Below are 13,640 nucleotides of genomic sequence, written 5' to 3'. Positions count from 1 at the left end.
AAGTATATTAATTAGAGAAAAGAAGAAGTTGTCAGTGTCTGTGGATTAGCCCGCGTTCTTTTTTTAAGTACAATTTTATGGACTTTCAATTGCACTGGAAATGCTGACATACCAAAACTTCCAGGAAAACAGATATTCAAAGTTTCAAGTTGCTCTCGGAACTTACTGTAACTTACTCCACTTGTGGTTGCTCCATCCTTATTGGTTCCAGGCAACAAAAGACTTCATCTGCAAATGCGAGTGACAACCATGTTTTCTGTGCTGTTATTTCTGCCAGCTTCCCAACAGGTTTATCGAACTGTCTTCATGTCTTTGCATAAAGACTCAAAACATGGTAGCGTCAGGGACATTCTCTGCTGCATTTTATCTCACCACAGCAGATAAAATTAATGGAGAGAAGACAGAATTAGGGCCTTCATGGCTGGCAATTCTAGAGTTACATTCCCCCAGATGGATCACATATCTGGGGAGCTTGGCAAGACACAAAGATCATGTTTGCGGTTCCTGGAAATCTGTGGGAGTCCCACTGCTGCGAATTTGACCCAGTGTGTTTTATGTTGTTGGAGACATATGTTTCACTTCTCCTGGTGTGAGCTCGATGGCGTGGTGTGGCTTTGCATCATTTCCCTCTTTTGCTTGCTGTCACAAGGAATATCTACAATAGCTTAGAAAGTGCACTTTGTTACAATGTAAGCATGTATGCGAGAACACCAAAACCCAATGGGAAATCACAGATCTTAGCAGGGTGAGGAAAAAATGTCCTATGCAGATATTTTAAATGCATCACTGGGGGTGTCAGTCTGCACACAGAAGTGCCAGATCTTAAACTGTTTCTGACAGAGCTGTGAGGTTTCCTCTTAAGGTGCAGGAATTTTGCAAGAGAAGATAATGTAAAGCAGGTCAGAATTTTAGGTTAACAAACAGCAATGTGTGTGATATTTGACCAAGCAGTAGTTCTGTAGTATTTGACATGGCTGTGCTGTACAGGGCAGGCAAATTATGATGAGAAAGAGTGTTTGCCTCTGTAGTCATAGGAAGGTTTTTTATCACTGAAGCTGTCTTAGATCTCACTGCTACTGATTCTAACTGCTTTTATAGGTCATTTCATTATTGCCTCATTGTAAAAGACGGGACTCATTAATATGCAGGAGCTAAAATCCTTCGCATTTTAAAATGCTAATTTTTAGGTGTCCATATGGCAATAAAATCAGGCTTTGAGCCATCCATCCATATCTTTATATGTCTGTCTATATAAAAAAACAATTTTGTGGTCTAGTGAATAGGACACTGAACTGGGAGTTGAAACTGGGACTGTTTCTGTATCTGCCATTGACTTTGGGAGTAGGAACATGAACGCATTATTATGGGGTACACTTTGCTGTGGACTACCCATATGTCATCTACTCTTGAGTAATTGCCCCAAAATAAACTTCTATTCTACAGAAAAGCAGAATAATTCAGCCCTTTAATGAAAAACAAGAACTGCTGCTCATTGTGAGGTACCACAGTTGCCCACCAGCTGAGTTACAGTCCTGGCTGGTCATTGCTGGGAGGTTTGCATCCCCAGATGTAGCTTGTTTCTGTGGCTATTGCATTTATCTGCTCTTTGGACAAGACATTTGCATCTCTGTGCATCTCTTTTCTTTCTATCTCTAGTATTTGTACTGCTGACCCTTTTGCCAGGTTAAAATTTCTCACTATGTATAAAGATTTGGTGCAAAGGCAATGAATTAGGACAGGGAGGGCACACGCTCTACCAGCGGTCCTGAGTACAGCCATTTATCAATTCCAAGAACAGTGAATGACAGCTCTGACTTTTAACAGAGAGACACTTGATTCTGGTGATCAAGTTAAAATAACTAAAAAAAAAAAAAAAAAAAAAAAAAAAGAATTTACAGCATCTTAATGTACCATAAAGCATTAATATAGGACCAATATAGACAGATGCAGATGTAGCATTGTTATTGCTTTTCCTCAGCTCTTATTCTTGAATTTTTACTCCTCTGTGTTCACTTTCCTGTGGCATTTTCCCTGTTGGATTTAAATTTGTTTTCAAACAGACAAATGAGGATGTGCTTTCTTTAGCTGAAGACTTTGGATGACACTGGAGCTGCTCTACCTGGTGTGATAGGAACAGCATGTTCCGGCTGAGATGCTGAAGATGGTTCCTGTTGGGATAGCTTAATTGTGTTTCTGCTAATTATCTTTCTATCTAAGTCTTACTTTGCTTTAGCAAAGTGGCTCGAAGTCAAAAGCTGCTAAATTAGTATTTCTAAATTCTGCCTTTCATCTCTGTCCGTATTCTTTATTCAGCCCCTGGTTGGAAGAGACAGATCTAAGCCTTTAGCACTTCTCAGACAGAATTAGTGAAACATGGGCCATTTATACCGGTTTGTGTTCAAAGAGCATCACCAAAGTTGGCCTCTGCTCCCAAGACGAAATGGACCTATCTGCTCTGCTCCATGCAGAAACGTTTCTTAGAAAATGATAAACTTGTAATATTCCACCCCAAATCAGCAACCTCTAAACTCCTTTTCTTGGTATAGGAAACATTTCGCCATGGGCAGAGAACATGGGCTATGTAGCCAGCAAAAAGCTATTTTTGCCTTGCTGATATCTCTGAATGTACACTGGGGTTGGTCAGTGATTAAAGATTGGTCAATATGTACTGGCTAAATGAGTGGCTGTTTTTTTTTCTCATCTGAAGTACTCTTCTATTATGAAGCCCTGATCAACAGAAAAGGCTTCTATTCCTAGGAAAACAAATTAATAAGAATTCTCTTCTTCTCGTTATTTAAGTCTTTTTTTTCCCCAAAACAAAAACACTATCTGCAAATGCTGAAGCCAAGAAATGACATGAATAATTCATTCTAATTTCACACCATTTAAGCTACTTTACTAGCTTCTAATTAACATGTGTAGATTATTTAAGGACAAGAAAATTGCTTTTAAATGCAGGTAAGAGTAAGCTGACTATCCTCATATATAATGTGATTTGATGCCTTCTCAGAATCCAGCTGTGCTGGTGAATTTTCCAGGGTCATAGTAGCTGAAAAAGAAAGCTTGTTTTTTCAAGAGTGGGCTAATGACATCACTGCAGATACCATTAAATATGTAGGATATGATGCAGACTGGATTTTTTTTTTTTTAATACAGTATTTTAACTGTCATTTCACCAGCCTGCTGTGGCAGCAGAGACATTCACAGTTACACAGGCCAACACTTTCTCTGTCATTCCCACTTTGCTTTAGAGTTGGGTTTTAATTCTGTGCTCTCCCCCTCTGTCACCACAAGTGAGATATGAGGAAAACACGTAACAAAAGCTTGGAGGAACACAGTGCCTATAAGTGGGTAGTGCAACAATTCAACCCAGTTGGGTGCGCTCACGAGTTTTGCTTTTTTTTTTCTCTTTGAGCATCCAGTAGAGTCAATTTGAGTGTCAAGTTCACTAGAAAAAAAAAAAAAAAAAAGAAAAAAAAAGAAAAAAAAAAGCTGTCTTCACTAGAAAATGATGGCATTCGTGTCTGTTGTGATGATGTGGGGAAGACAGACCTGAATGCCAGAAAGTCTTAAATCCCCTTTTTTTCCAGAGTTTGTAGAGTAGATGATCTGGGGTTCTTTTTGGCTGAGATGCTCCTTGGAAACCATTCATCAGGAATTATTTTAAGTGGGATCGTGTGCATCTTGACTTGTTTTTCTCTTCCCAGTTTTGAGGTTTGGAAATACTCCTACTTTCCAGTTCCTGTTGACCCAAAAAAGCAGCTGTCTGGGCTTTCAGCCGGAGACCCTTCATTCCCAGAGACCGGGCAGCTGTGGTAAATGGTGTTACCAAAGCAGAGCTCAGTGCTGCACCCTGCTCACAGGTGGGTATATTTCCACTCAGCTTACAAAAGAAGCACAAGCACCTAAATGTCCTTGTGAGAATTTAAAAGAGTATTCTCAGATAATGACATACTTGGAGATAATAAGATATGTCAGATAATGAAAAGTAAACACTTCTGAATGTTCTGCCAGCAAAATACCTTCTGACACTTTTACACCCTTCCTCCATATAATGTCCACTGGGGTGTGTGGGTCACTGTCTTCCCATGGCTTTTCTTGCCCTATACATGTGAATACCATACTTGCACTGTGGCTGGGCCACAGGTATATTAAAAGTCATAATACTACATTATTTTCAAAAGGATCAGCCTTCTGCTGGGAAGCCTGGGCTTCTTAGGCTGTTCTCAGCCTTTACACACAGAATGGGATGTATCCACCCTCACGTGGAGGAAGAGTAATAGAAACCCTTTGTCAAGGCTCCTTTTGTAGACTGCAAAAGGAGCTAGACCACTTAGAGTACTTGTTGTCTCATCCTACAGCAGTCATTGAACATTGATAAATTGCAATGTGGGAGTACTTGTTTCTTCCCCCTGGAGAAAAGGAGCTTGAATAGGTTGCACAGAAGTGGATGTCTGCTCTCGAGGTGAGAAGAATCAGACATAGGATCCCTCTAGTTGACATCTATCTGCTATGAGCACGAGTCTGTATGTGTGTGTGTGGGTCATTATAATTCTAAAGGATTCTGGGGTTTCCTTGAAAGAAATAATAAAATAAAAGCCCAAAGCAAAACAGTCACCATACTATCTAAATTGGATTTGAGAGAGCTTCCCTGAATGTTGACCAGCATGAATAGTGAACTCACCTTAAGCTCAGTAAATAGGATAATTATACTTAAATTGTATTTTGTAATTAAAAAGGTACATGAAATGAATCAGATCTTATCTTCAAATAAAGTTAATCTGAAGGCCAGGGTTTGATCATTGCTAAAGGAAACAGTGGTTATCAGATTAATGACAAGTGCATTTTCAGGCTGATTAGTTAAAAAAGATAGAAAAAGAAATAAAATTATATTTATATAGAACAATCTGAGCATTTCCATGCCATTAAATAAGAAGTAGGATAATAGAATTCTCATTAAGCTGCAGAGATCTACTTATTTTTGTTTTCTCTTTAGGAAATATTTCAACTTTGCAAACAGGCAGAGGCAAAACTTAGGTTCATACGAGGTTTTAATTGCCTGTTAATGCTTTGCCAAGTTCAATGTAATGCTTCTGAGAAGCTCCTACTTGTCACATACCCTTTATCTGGCTGATTCTCATGGGTAGATCAGAGAGGCATGCTCGTGTGTGTTTTGGCAAGTATTACTCTGATTAAAAAAAAAAAAAAAGATTTTATTTCAATTTTGGATCACTGAGGAAAGACCGCACTGAATTCATTTTTCTTTGTGGAGGCAAATGGCTGAGAGGCTGATGGGAAGCTTCATAAATACCAGCTATTTCTTCCTATCTCTAGCAGAAAGATATTTGATTGTCAGCTGAGGACGATGGTGATGACAATGATTTAATACTTCAGGACCTAGCAGTCCCACCTGGAATCACATGGTGCTTACTGCACAAAAACACACTGAGAACCAGACCTTCATCTGAAGACTTTACTGTCCCAGGCCCCAGCCCTGTAGTAACTCTGTGCCTTGCTTATTTTCACTAATCTGCCTAAAATTAAACATGGATAAATATTTGCCAGATTGAAACACAAATGGACAGAACAGGCAAAAGAATGAGAAAGGGGAAGAATTATCCTCATTTCACAGCTGCCCTGATCTTCTGGCTCTGAGTTTATCTGTGCATAAAGCCAGCATAAATCACTCCTGATCTGGATCAGATGTGTCCTGCTGGGCAAGCAGCAGAGCACAGATCGAAGATTAATGATAACCAAAGCAGAGACCTGGGCCACTCTGCCAGGAGAAGATGAAGCACCCTCTGGGGGGACTCTGTCTCTCCTTGCCAACAGCGGGATTCTATGCAGAAAGCTTGGACTAGACACCAAATTTTAGATAGCTGAAGTTAGGTCAGATGAATTTCCCTCCTGAGGAGTTAAGTGACTTGACCAAAATCAAACATGAAGTCTTGGGCATAAATTAAGCCCTGTGCTTGTGAAAATAAAAGAATAGAGTTTTTCAGACTGTAGAAATGTGTTAATAAAATACTCAAAATTTCACAAGTTCAGGGCTAACACTGCTAATTGTTCATGCTAGCTTTTGTACAAATTCACTGAGAACATATAAACAGCAGTATTAATTTTGCATGCCCATTTTTAGTCACAGATGGCTAATAGGATGATCTATACAACAAAAAAATGTAGATGAATAAAGGATGTGTGTTTGCAGAAAGCTTGCTTAGATAGTTGGAGGCATTTTTCAAACTAATTGAGTTTTTAAAAATAAAGTAATCACATCTGTCATTGAAATAGATTAGTTGATTTCAGTAGACTTGTATTGATGGGAAATATTTGGGGATTTGGGTGGAGAGTGATTATTACTTTAATTGAAAGGTTAGTTTTATCAGAAATACACAAATGGAAACAGAAAACTGAGGGGTATGCTTTGCAGGGCATATGGCACCAGCACTCTAGGTTTCCCAGCTGCAATGGCAAAGTGTACAGTGAGAGAACACAGACACATGGGACAGAATTCACCAACTATTAACTCTTAGCTTATCTGCCACTATTGCTTTCCTCATTTACCATGCTCCTGGACAACCTTACTGTAAATGCGAAAACATCTTGCAGCATCATATTCTACTTCAGCCTTCTTGAAGATTGATGCAGAGAAGCCCAGTTGGTTTTGGTACCATATCCACCAGTTCTGCGGGCACTTCAGAAGCATGTGAGGCTTTGCTCAGTTCTCTGTGCCCTTTAGCTGAGCCTGAAGACAGCAGAAGACCTCAGACACATCATTCCTTGGCCTCTGTATTTGGGAAAAAATAAATGGAGAATAAAACTGATCTGAGACACTTCTGGTGTCCCCATGATGCTGCTGTATGGGGACATTTATCACACATCTCCTCCCCTTCATAGACTGGCCAGAGGAAAAACCCCTTGTATTTCCATTAAATCCTCCAGTTCTCAAATGAAACAACGTTTGGATCTACAGGACTCTAGATATGTCCTAATTTGCTATAAATTATACCCACACTGCACTGGCATAAACCCAGGCACTTTATCAGATGAATGATGAGGTGCATTGCTCACCTTTAGTTCCCCCAAGCCAGTTGTTTCCCACAATGCTGCCATCTTGCAGTTACAGGTAATGTGATGTTTTACACTCAGCGCTGCTATTACCTCCTTGCCGTACCTTTATAGTCTGAGCATTCAGATAGAGATGAAACCCATTATACTTCACAGCAGTTTGAACACAGGTCCTTGAGTTGATTTATCTCCTTTATGCCTGTGCGCTTGGGTTCTCTCCGCTACTTCACTCACTTCTCCCTGATTTTTTAACTATGGGATGTAAGTAGCGTCTGAATTGTAATTTTCCATGCTTTCAGACATGGTTAAGGTATAATAAAATCCTCGTGCTCGCTGGCTGTGTTTGGATCAAGGTGAGTGGAGCTAAAAATAGTAGTTTTGAAAAATAAGCATTTTTTTTTCTCCGAATTTGCAGTGCTGAGCATGTTTATATTTTGCTGAGGCTTTGAAAATGGTTTTAATTGGGCACAGTGCTTTATGGCTTTTACACCCTTTCTTCTCCAGCATTGAAGCTGTCTTTAAATATAAATACAGATGCCACATTCACCCCTGAAGTACACTGCAGCTTGGTTAATGCCAAAAGACAGCTGTTCACAGCAGCATAAGTGTTTCCTCACTGTGTGCAATGGAGGTCGGGCTGTTTGCTTCATAGCACTGAGCCTTATGCTTTTTCTGCACTTGGCTGAAGAAACAAACCTGTAAATAAAGTAGAATGGGATGCCTTCACCAAATATTTTCTCTATCATCTCCTTGCTCACCACCACTCAGAGCACACAGGCATGCAGAGGAAGAGCTACTCCATCCTGATGTACTGGGGTTGTTCTTGTCCCTGTGGTGCCTGAGAGCCTTGCTTTTCATTTGTGGTGTCACCTGCAGAGCAGGCAGCCACTTGCCAGCATGGCCAGGTCAGCTTTTTGTTGTTTTGGTTTTCCTGGTGTCCCTATGACAGCTGTGACTCACCCTGGATGAGCCGCAATGTGTGGCTACTGGGGACGCTGGGTTTTGTCTTCTGAAGGTCACTGCCTGGATCTGCTCTAGATATCCCTTGCAAAATGTAATGTCAACAGCTGCAGGGGGCGGGGGAAACAGGAAAAAAAGGCCCTCTGAGTTTACACTTACACACGGTGCAGTGGAGCCCAGTGTTATTATTAGCCAGCAGTGTTTCGGGCCATTATCTGGCTTGACAGCTCCAGGCCTCCAGGCAGCCCTTCTAAATGCTGATGATGATTTGTTGTAAATGTTAAACAGACACATTGCAATTATTTGTTAGCAATATAACTCTCCCCTGTTGTCCTCTGGTCCTGAGATGCATATGGTGATGTGTGGGTTTCATGAGGAATAATCCCCTCTTGCATAAGGAAGCAGAGAGCTCCCAACACCCATCTTCACAACAGAGACATTAGGTGACAAGAGTACATCAGAAAGAAGCAATCACCCATCACAGAGCCCATTCAACCTGGCAGCAGATGTGATTGCAATCTTCCTTTAAAATGGGTGCAAGGTGGTTTCTCTGATCAAGAATATTTGTGCTCTTCTTGCTGTGGTTGCATGCAGCAAGCTGCCAGGCACAGGGAGTTTTGACTGACGGGTCTTACTAAAGTCAGTGAATAACAACTGAAGTTGATGAACTACTCAGTTGCTTAAAGATAAGCATGTGCTTAAATGCTTCACTGAATTGATTTTCATTTTCTTACTGCACTTAAAACTTTAATTTTGGTGGAAGAAAGGGTATCAGAGGGAAGATCCATTTATTACTGAGATTTACATGCTGTTTGGGTAACACCCCAAAGCCTTTTATTTTCCTCAGTTTATTTTTTGCATCAATAAGGAATATGCAAAACTTGAACAGCTTTTTGATTTATAATAATATGCTAGTCATAAGTAAATACTGTTATCCATAACAAAGAGCTTTCCTAGCTCAAATTTTAATTAGATGCAAGGAGAGCCATTCAGGATTGCTAATATGATAGGCTCAGTGGTTTTTATGTCTGGGAAAATGAAAAAAATTAGGATAATGGTACTCAAATAGGACATTAGAAAGAGTAAAAATTAAAAAATATATATATACTAAAGACAATCCAGGTTGGGTTTCATAAAATTTTGCTAAACCACTACTAAACTAAAATCAGCCTAAAAACAAGTCTTTTGGATAGCTCTTAAGCACACATGGAAATGATTTTATTATTATTATTATTTTTTTCAAATCCCAGGCTGAGTTTCAGAGCTATGCAAAAGTCTTATGCTGTCTGTGCTGAGTCATGTGTCCATCCCTGCCTTCCTGACACTGAGAAGCTCGTGAGATGTTTCTGGAGATGAGTGCAGGAGCCAGTATGTGCCCTACAGTGACCTGCCATGCAGGACGAAGCAGCAACATCCACCTTCCCAGAGCAGCTATGGAGAGTAACAGCACATTGATCCCATCAGTAAGGCATGGGCTGCTTTGAATTGTTAAACTAAATCAGTCATGAAATAGGGAGCAGAGTCTTTCTGCCTCACTGAAAGATCAATACCATTGGAGATGCTGGAAGGAACCTATGCCTTTCCCATGTTGCTAAAATTTCATTTAAATAACAAATAAATTAAGGTTTCTGCTTAGCCCTCAGGGTTGGCATGATTTTGTTGCTTTCATGTGTTTGGTGTATCTCCTACTGATTTTACTGGCAGCAAAGTTACATCCACAATGAATATTTTTGCAAATCCCACCCAGGAAGGCCACAGTTTTCAATTATTAGGGGATCTTATCCTGATGGCAATTTCTGGTGGAAAAACATTCTTTTTACTTGCAGAGGAATGTAGACCAACAAACTCAGCCATGGCTTTCAATGCCTCTGTAGCTACCAACCAATGTCTGAGTAATGACTTGCCATTATTATTCCAGAAACGTGTCTACAAACAAATGGAAAGGCAAGGAGTGGTTCTTTGGTAACATTTCCCAGTATTGATTTTTGGATTAAATTAGCCTTATTGGTTTATAAATTTCATCTGTGTACAATGGGCTCTGGATTTCCTTTTTCTTCCTTTTTAAGATGCCCCATATGCTGAAATTTTGCTAAAACATTTCCCATTTACACATACATTTCTTTTTTTTTTTTTAATCAGCCTTTCCTTACAAAAAATGTTCCCACAAGCCTCATGGAGAGAAAATGAAAGTTTCTGTAAGGACTTGAAATTAATGAGTGTCAACACTGTCTTTCATTTCATTTCATCTGCCCCAGCCCATCAGAGGTTACATGAAGAAACAGTGCATGAAATCAGACCAATAGTAGGTTTTAGATGAATTCGAAAGAGATCTGGGTCAGGTATTATCTGGTGCTGAGCCATCTCTGAATAAAGTCAAATTATCCACTTCAGAGCTGCTCATTATCCGATCACAGTTTTGAGTGGATGATGATGGTTTTTCACTTGGAACACAGTAACCTCCACTTAGATCCTGGCACCACTGATGTATATATCGTGGTCATGCACCCACAACACAACATTTATTTGAATAAAATTAGCTTCAGAAAACCAGTCACTAAAATTAAGCAGATACCTTTTCTATTCCTCTGCCATGGCACAATTTGGCTATCTTCTGCTCAGTAAATAATATCTACATTCAGATGAAAGAGGAGATAACAGGCCAGACTAATATCATACCTTATGTCAACAAACACCAGGTTCAGAAATAGTTCCTCTGAGATGAGCATGGAAAAAAAAGTTATGGCCAATAGATTTTGAAAGTTTCTGTCTCCTTTTCTGAAGCTGAGGTTCATTAAAAATACATTAAGCATTGGGAAGCATTCGCATACAAAAAGTACAGCAGGTCATAGAAGTACACTCATACATTATCTCTCTACTGAGTTTCAGTTGCTTTGCTTGCACAGAAGTAGTCTTGCTGGTAGTTGGAAGATTGTGGATCAGTCCATGTGTGTTGTTCAGATGCATGTACATACTGAAATGCACACAGATGCTAAAAAAAGTGATTTTTTGATAGACCTAATTCAACTAAACTTAGGCATTTAGGATTTTACCAAAATCATGGCAACACCTAGAGCTAGGGCTGTATCTGGACCATAAAAAGCCCTTTTCCACATTTGCCTGACACAGGAACATGTGGAAGAACTCGTCCTGCATACGCCAAGGTCAATGGTTCTGATGTTCATATCTGGGAGATGGACATGCTCCCTCTGTTTCCTTCACTGAAGCAAAGCTGCTTTGAACCTGTTCAAAGCCAGCAGGAGCTCTGAAGGCAGGATGGACCCTTGATCAAAGATGTGTATTCCCAAAGGAGGTCTGAGACTGGAGCAAGGCATTTAAAAGGAGAATGGCAGAATGGGCTTAAAAGACTCCAATATGTAAGGACAGATTTTCCTGCCGCCTGGGAGTATCTCATTATTCATGAAATGCCAACTCTTTAATTCTTATAAACAACAGTGTGTCATCCTTCTTTCATTAATTTAAGAAAACAGTTAGAAATAACAGGTATTGTTCCAATGTTAAAGTGACATACTGTTTTCTCCTTGCTTTCCATGCCTGTTTCAGACTGCCCTTCTTCTGTACATTTTTGGGCATATTCTGAAAAGTTAGACCTTGAAAAGGATTGAACCCTATCTATTTTTAAGCTCTCCCCACCCCCACCTGCAAATAAAAAGGGTACCTTGAAATATGAAGGAATATTTTATATAACCTCAAGGTAAAGGAGACTTTAGTTTCTTGGATTAGCCATGACTGCCTTTTTAATTCAAGGACAGAAGATGAACTCTAACTGTACTAGTTCCCTAATAGCAGGGTTTTTTATGAATATAATTAGAATTTTCTCTCTCTCTCTCTCTCTTTTTTTTTTTTCTCTATCTATCTTGCTCTTTCTGTACTTTAAAAGATTTCTTTGTTTAGAATTGTAATGATTTCTGTTATAAACGATATTCATTTCAGCTCCTGTCTTTTATAGTATTGATGGATACTGTTAAAGGACAGCTCTCTTCAGAGCTGGCTGCATTTTAATAGTACATTAAAGGATTTCTGCATAATGGTATACTATGGACTTGCCTTGAACAGGGGCAATAGAGGCAGTAATTCTTTTAATCACCCCAGGGATATGCAGAAAGTCACCTTTACTGTTTCATCTGTTCTCTGCTCTTCTGTAGTTTCTTTCAGCCCCTTGCTCTGTCCACTACAGTCTCTATCAGCTTATCCAGAAATGAATATTCCATGTTCAGTGCATTAGTTGCTACCATTGTGCTGCTCTTGTTGCAGAGCAGACTGAATGGATGGTGTGTTCCCACCTCATGTAGCCACCAAACTACTGGCCTGTCGTGCAACAAGCAAGAGGCATGGGTGCACTGGAGACACAGATACCCAGCCTGATCACAGCAGTAGCATTTTCAGCAGCCACAGCTCTTTGTTAAAACAATGTGAGCCAAGCTCTAAGTGTGTTACAGGGCCAGCTGAAACACTCATGGTATGAAGTGGATGGTATTCATTTTGCATATTTGCATTACCTAAGTGGAGGTTACAAACTGGAAGCTGTGTTCCAGAGAGAAAAAGAGAAAAGAAAAGGAAAAAAAAAAAAAAAAAAAAAGACTACTTTTTGGCAAGCAAAATGTGAAAGCACAATGTAGTAAACCTCAGATAGATTTTTGTGGATCAGCTTGCTGAAAGCATAAAAATAATACCAACTTCCCCAAGCGCACCAGGAGCCAGAAGCCTCCCAGAGAGTCTAGAGAGCAGGTGAGTGCAATGGAGCCCACAGAGAAGATGAATTAGGTGTATCATCACAGTTTGGGAGTTCAGGCAAGGTATCTCAACAGAGCATTTCTCTGCGGGGGACAAGGCAGTAAAACTACCTCAAACTAAACTGCTAGTAGAAGGGGTCTAGGAATAAATGAAAAAAAAAAAAAAAAGGATAATAACAAATTGCCAGAAGCAGATGGGCTTCACTCATGAGTTCTAGAGGAACTCAGATATGAAATTGCTCAGCTGTTAATGGGGGGTGTAAATCTGTGGTTTACATCATCTTCAGCACAGAGGAAGTAAAGGTTGCAACTGGTGTGCTGGTGTTATTTTTTAAGGCTCCAGGGTAGGAGAGCCTGGAAAGCTAGCAGTCATTCTGGGTGCAAAGGACAAAAATTACACTAAATAATGGAATTAGAAGGCAGGGATGAAGATGACTAAATAGCAAAGAACAAGCATGGCTTTGCAGAGAGAAGCCATGCCTCAATAGCATTTTTTATTTATTTTTGAGGAATCAGTAATTATGTATGTAGGTAAGGGTGATCTGGTCACTACAATACACTGGGGTTTTCAAGATGTTTTGGCAAGCTCCCTCCCCCAAATTTTTCTAAGCAAATTAGGCTGTCATGAGATAAGAGGGAAGGTCCTTTAGTGAGGTAGTAAGTGGATGAAAGCTAGGAATACCAGCCTGACATTGGAAAGTTACTCTAAGCCTTTCCATAGGGACCTGTGCTTTTGGCTGTGTTATCCAGGGTGTGCACAAACAATATACAAAGAGCTGAATAGCATGGTAATACCATTTCCTGCTGATATGAGTTTGTTCAGGGCAGAGAAAGATAAAATGAGTGTAAGGACCTGCAGAA

At 39.9% G+C, this 13,640-nt stretch overlaps 1 long non-coding RNA gene across 1 annotated transcript; it reads left to right on the top strand.

The window, feature by feature from the left end:
- Positions 1 to 8,745: 8,745 nt before the first annotated feature.
- Positions 8,746 to 9,513, top strand: LOC137864126 (uncharacterized). Its single transcript, XR_011101329.1, has 2 exons — positions 8,746 to 8,844; positions 9,279 to 9,513. It is a non-coding gene; the product is annotated as an uncharacterized lncRNA (long non-coding RNA).
- The last annotated feature ends 4,127 nt before the right edge of the window (positions 9,514 to 13,640 follow it).

This window comes from Anas acuta, chromosome 14, assembly GCF_963932015.1.
Source record: "Anas acuta chromosome 14, bAnaAcu1.1, whole genome shotgun sequence".
Taxonomy (NCBI): Eukaryota; Metazoa; Chordata; class Aves; order Anseriformes; family Anatidae; genus Anas; species Anas acuta.
The sequence above is the reverse complement of the archived record's forward strand: the minus strand, read 5'-3'. Positions and strand labels throughout refer to the sequence as shown.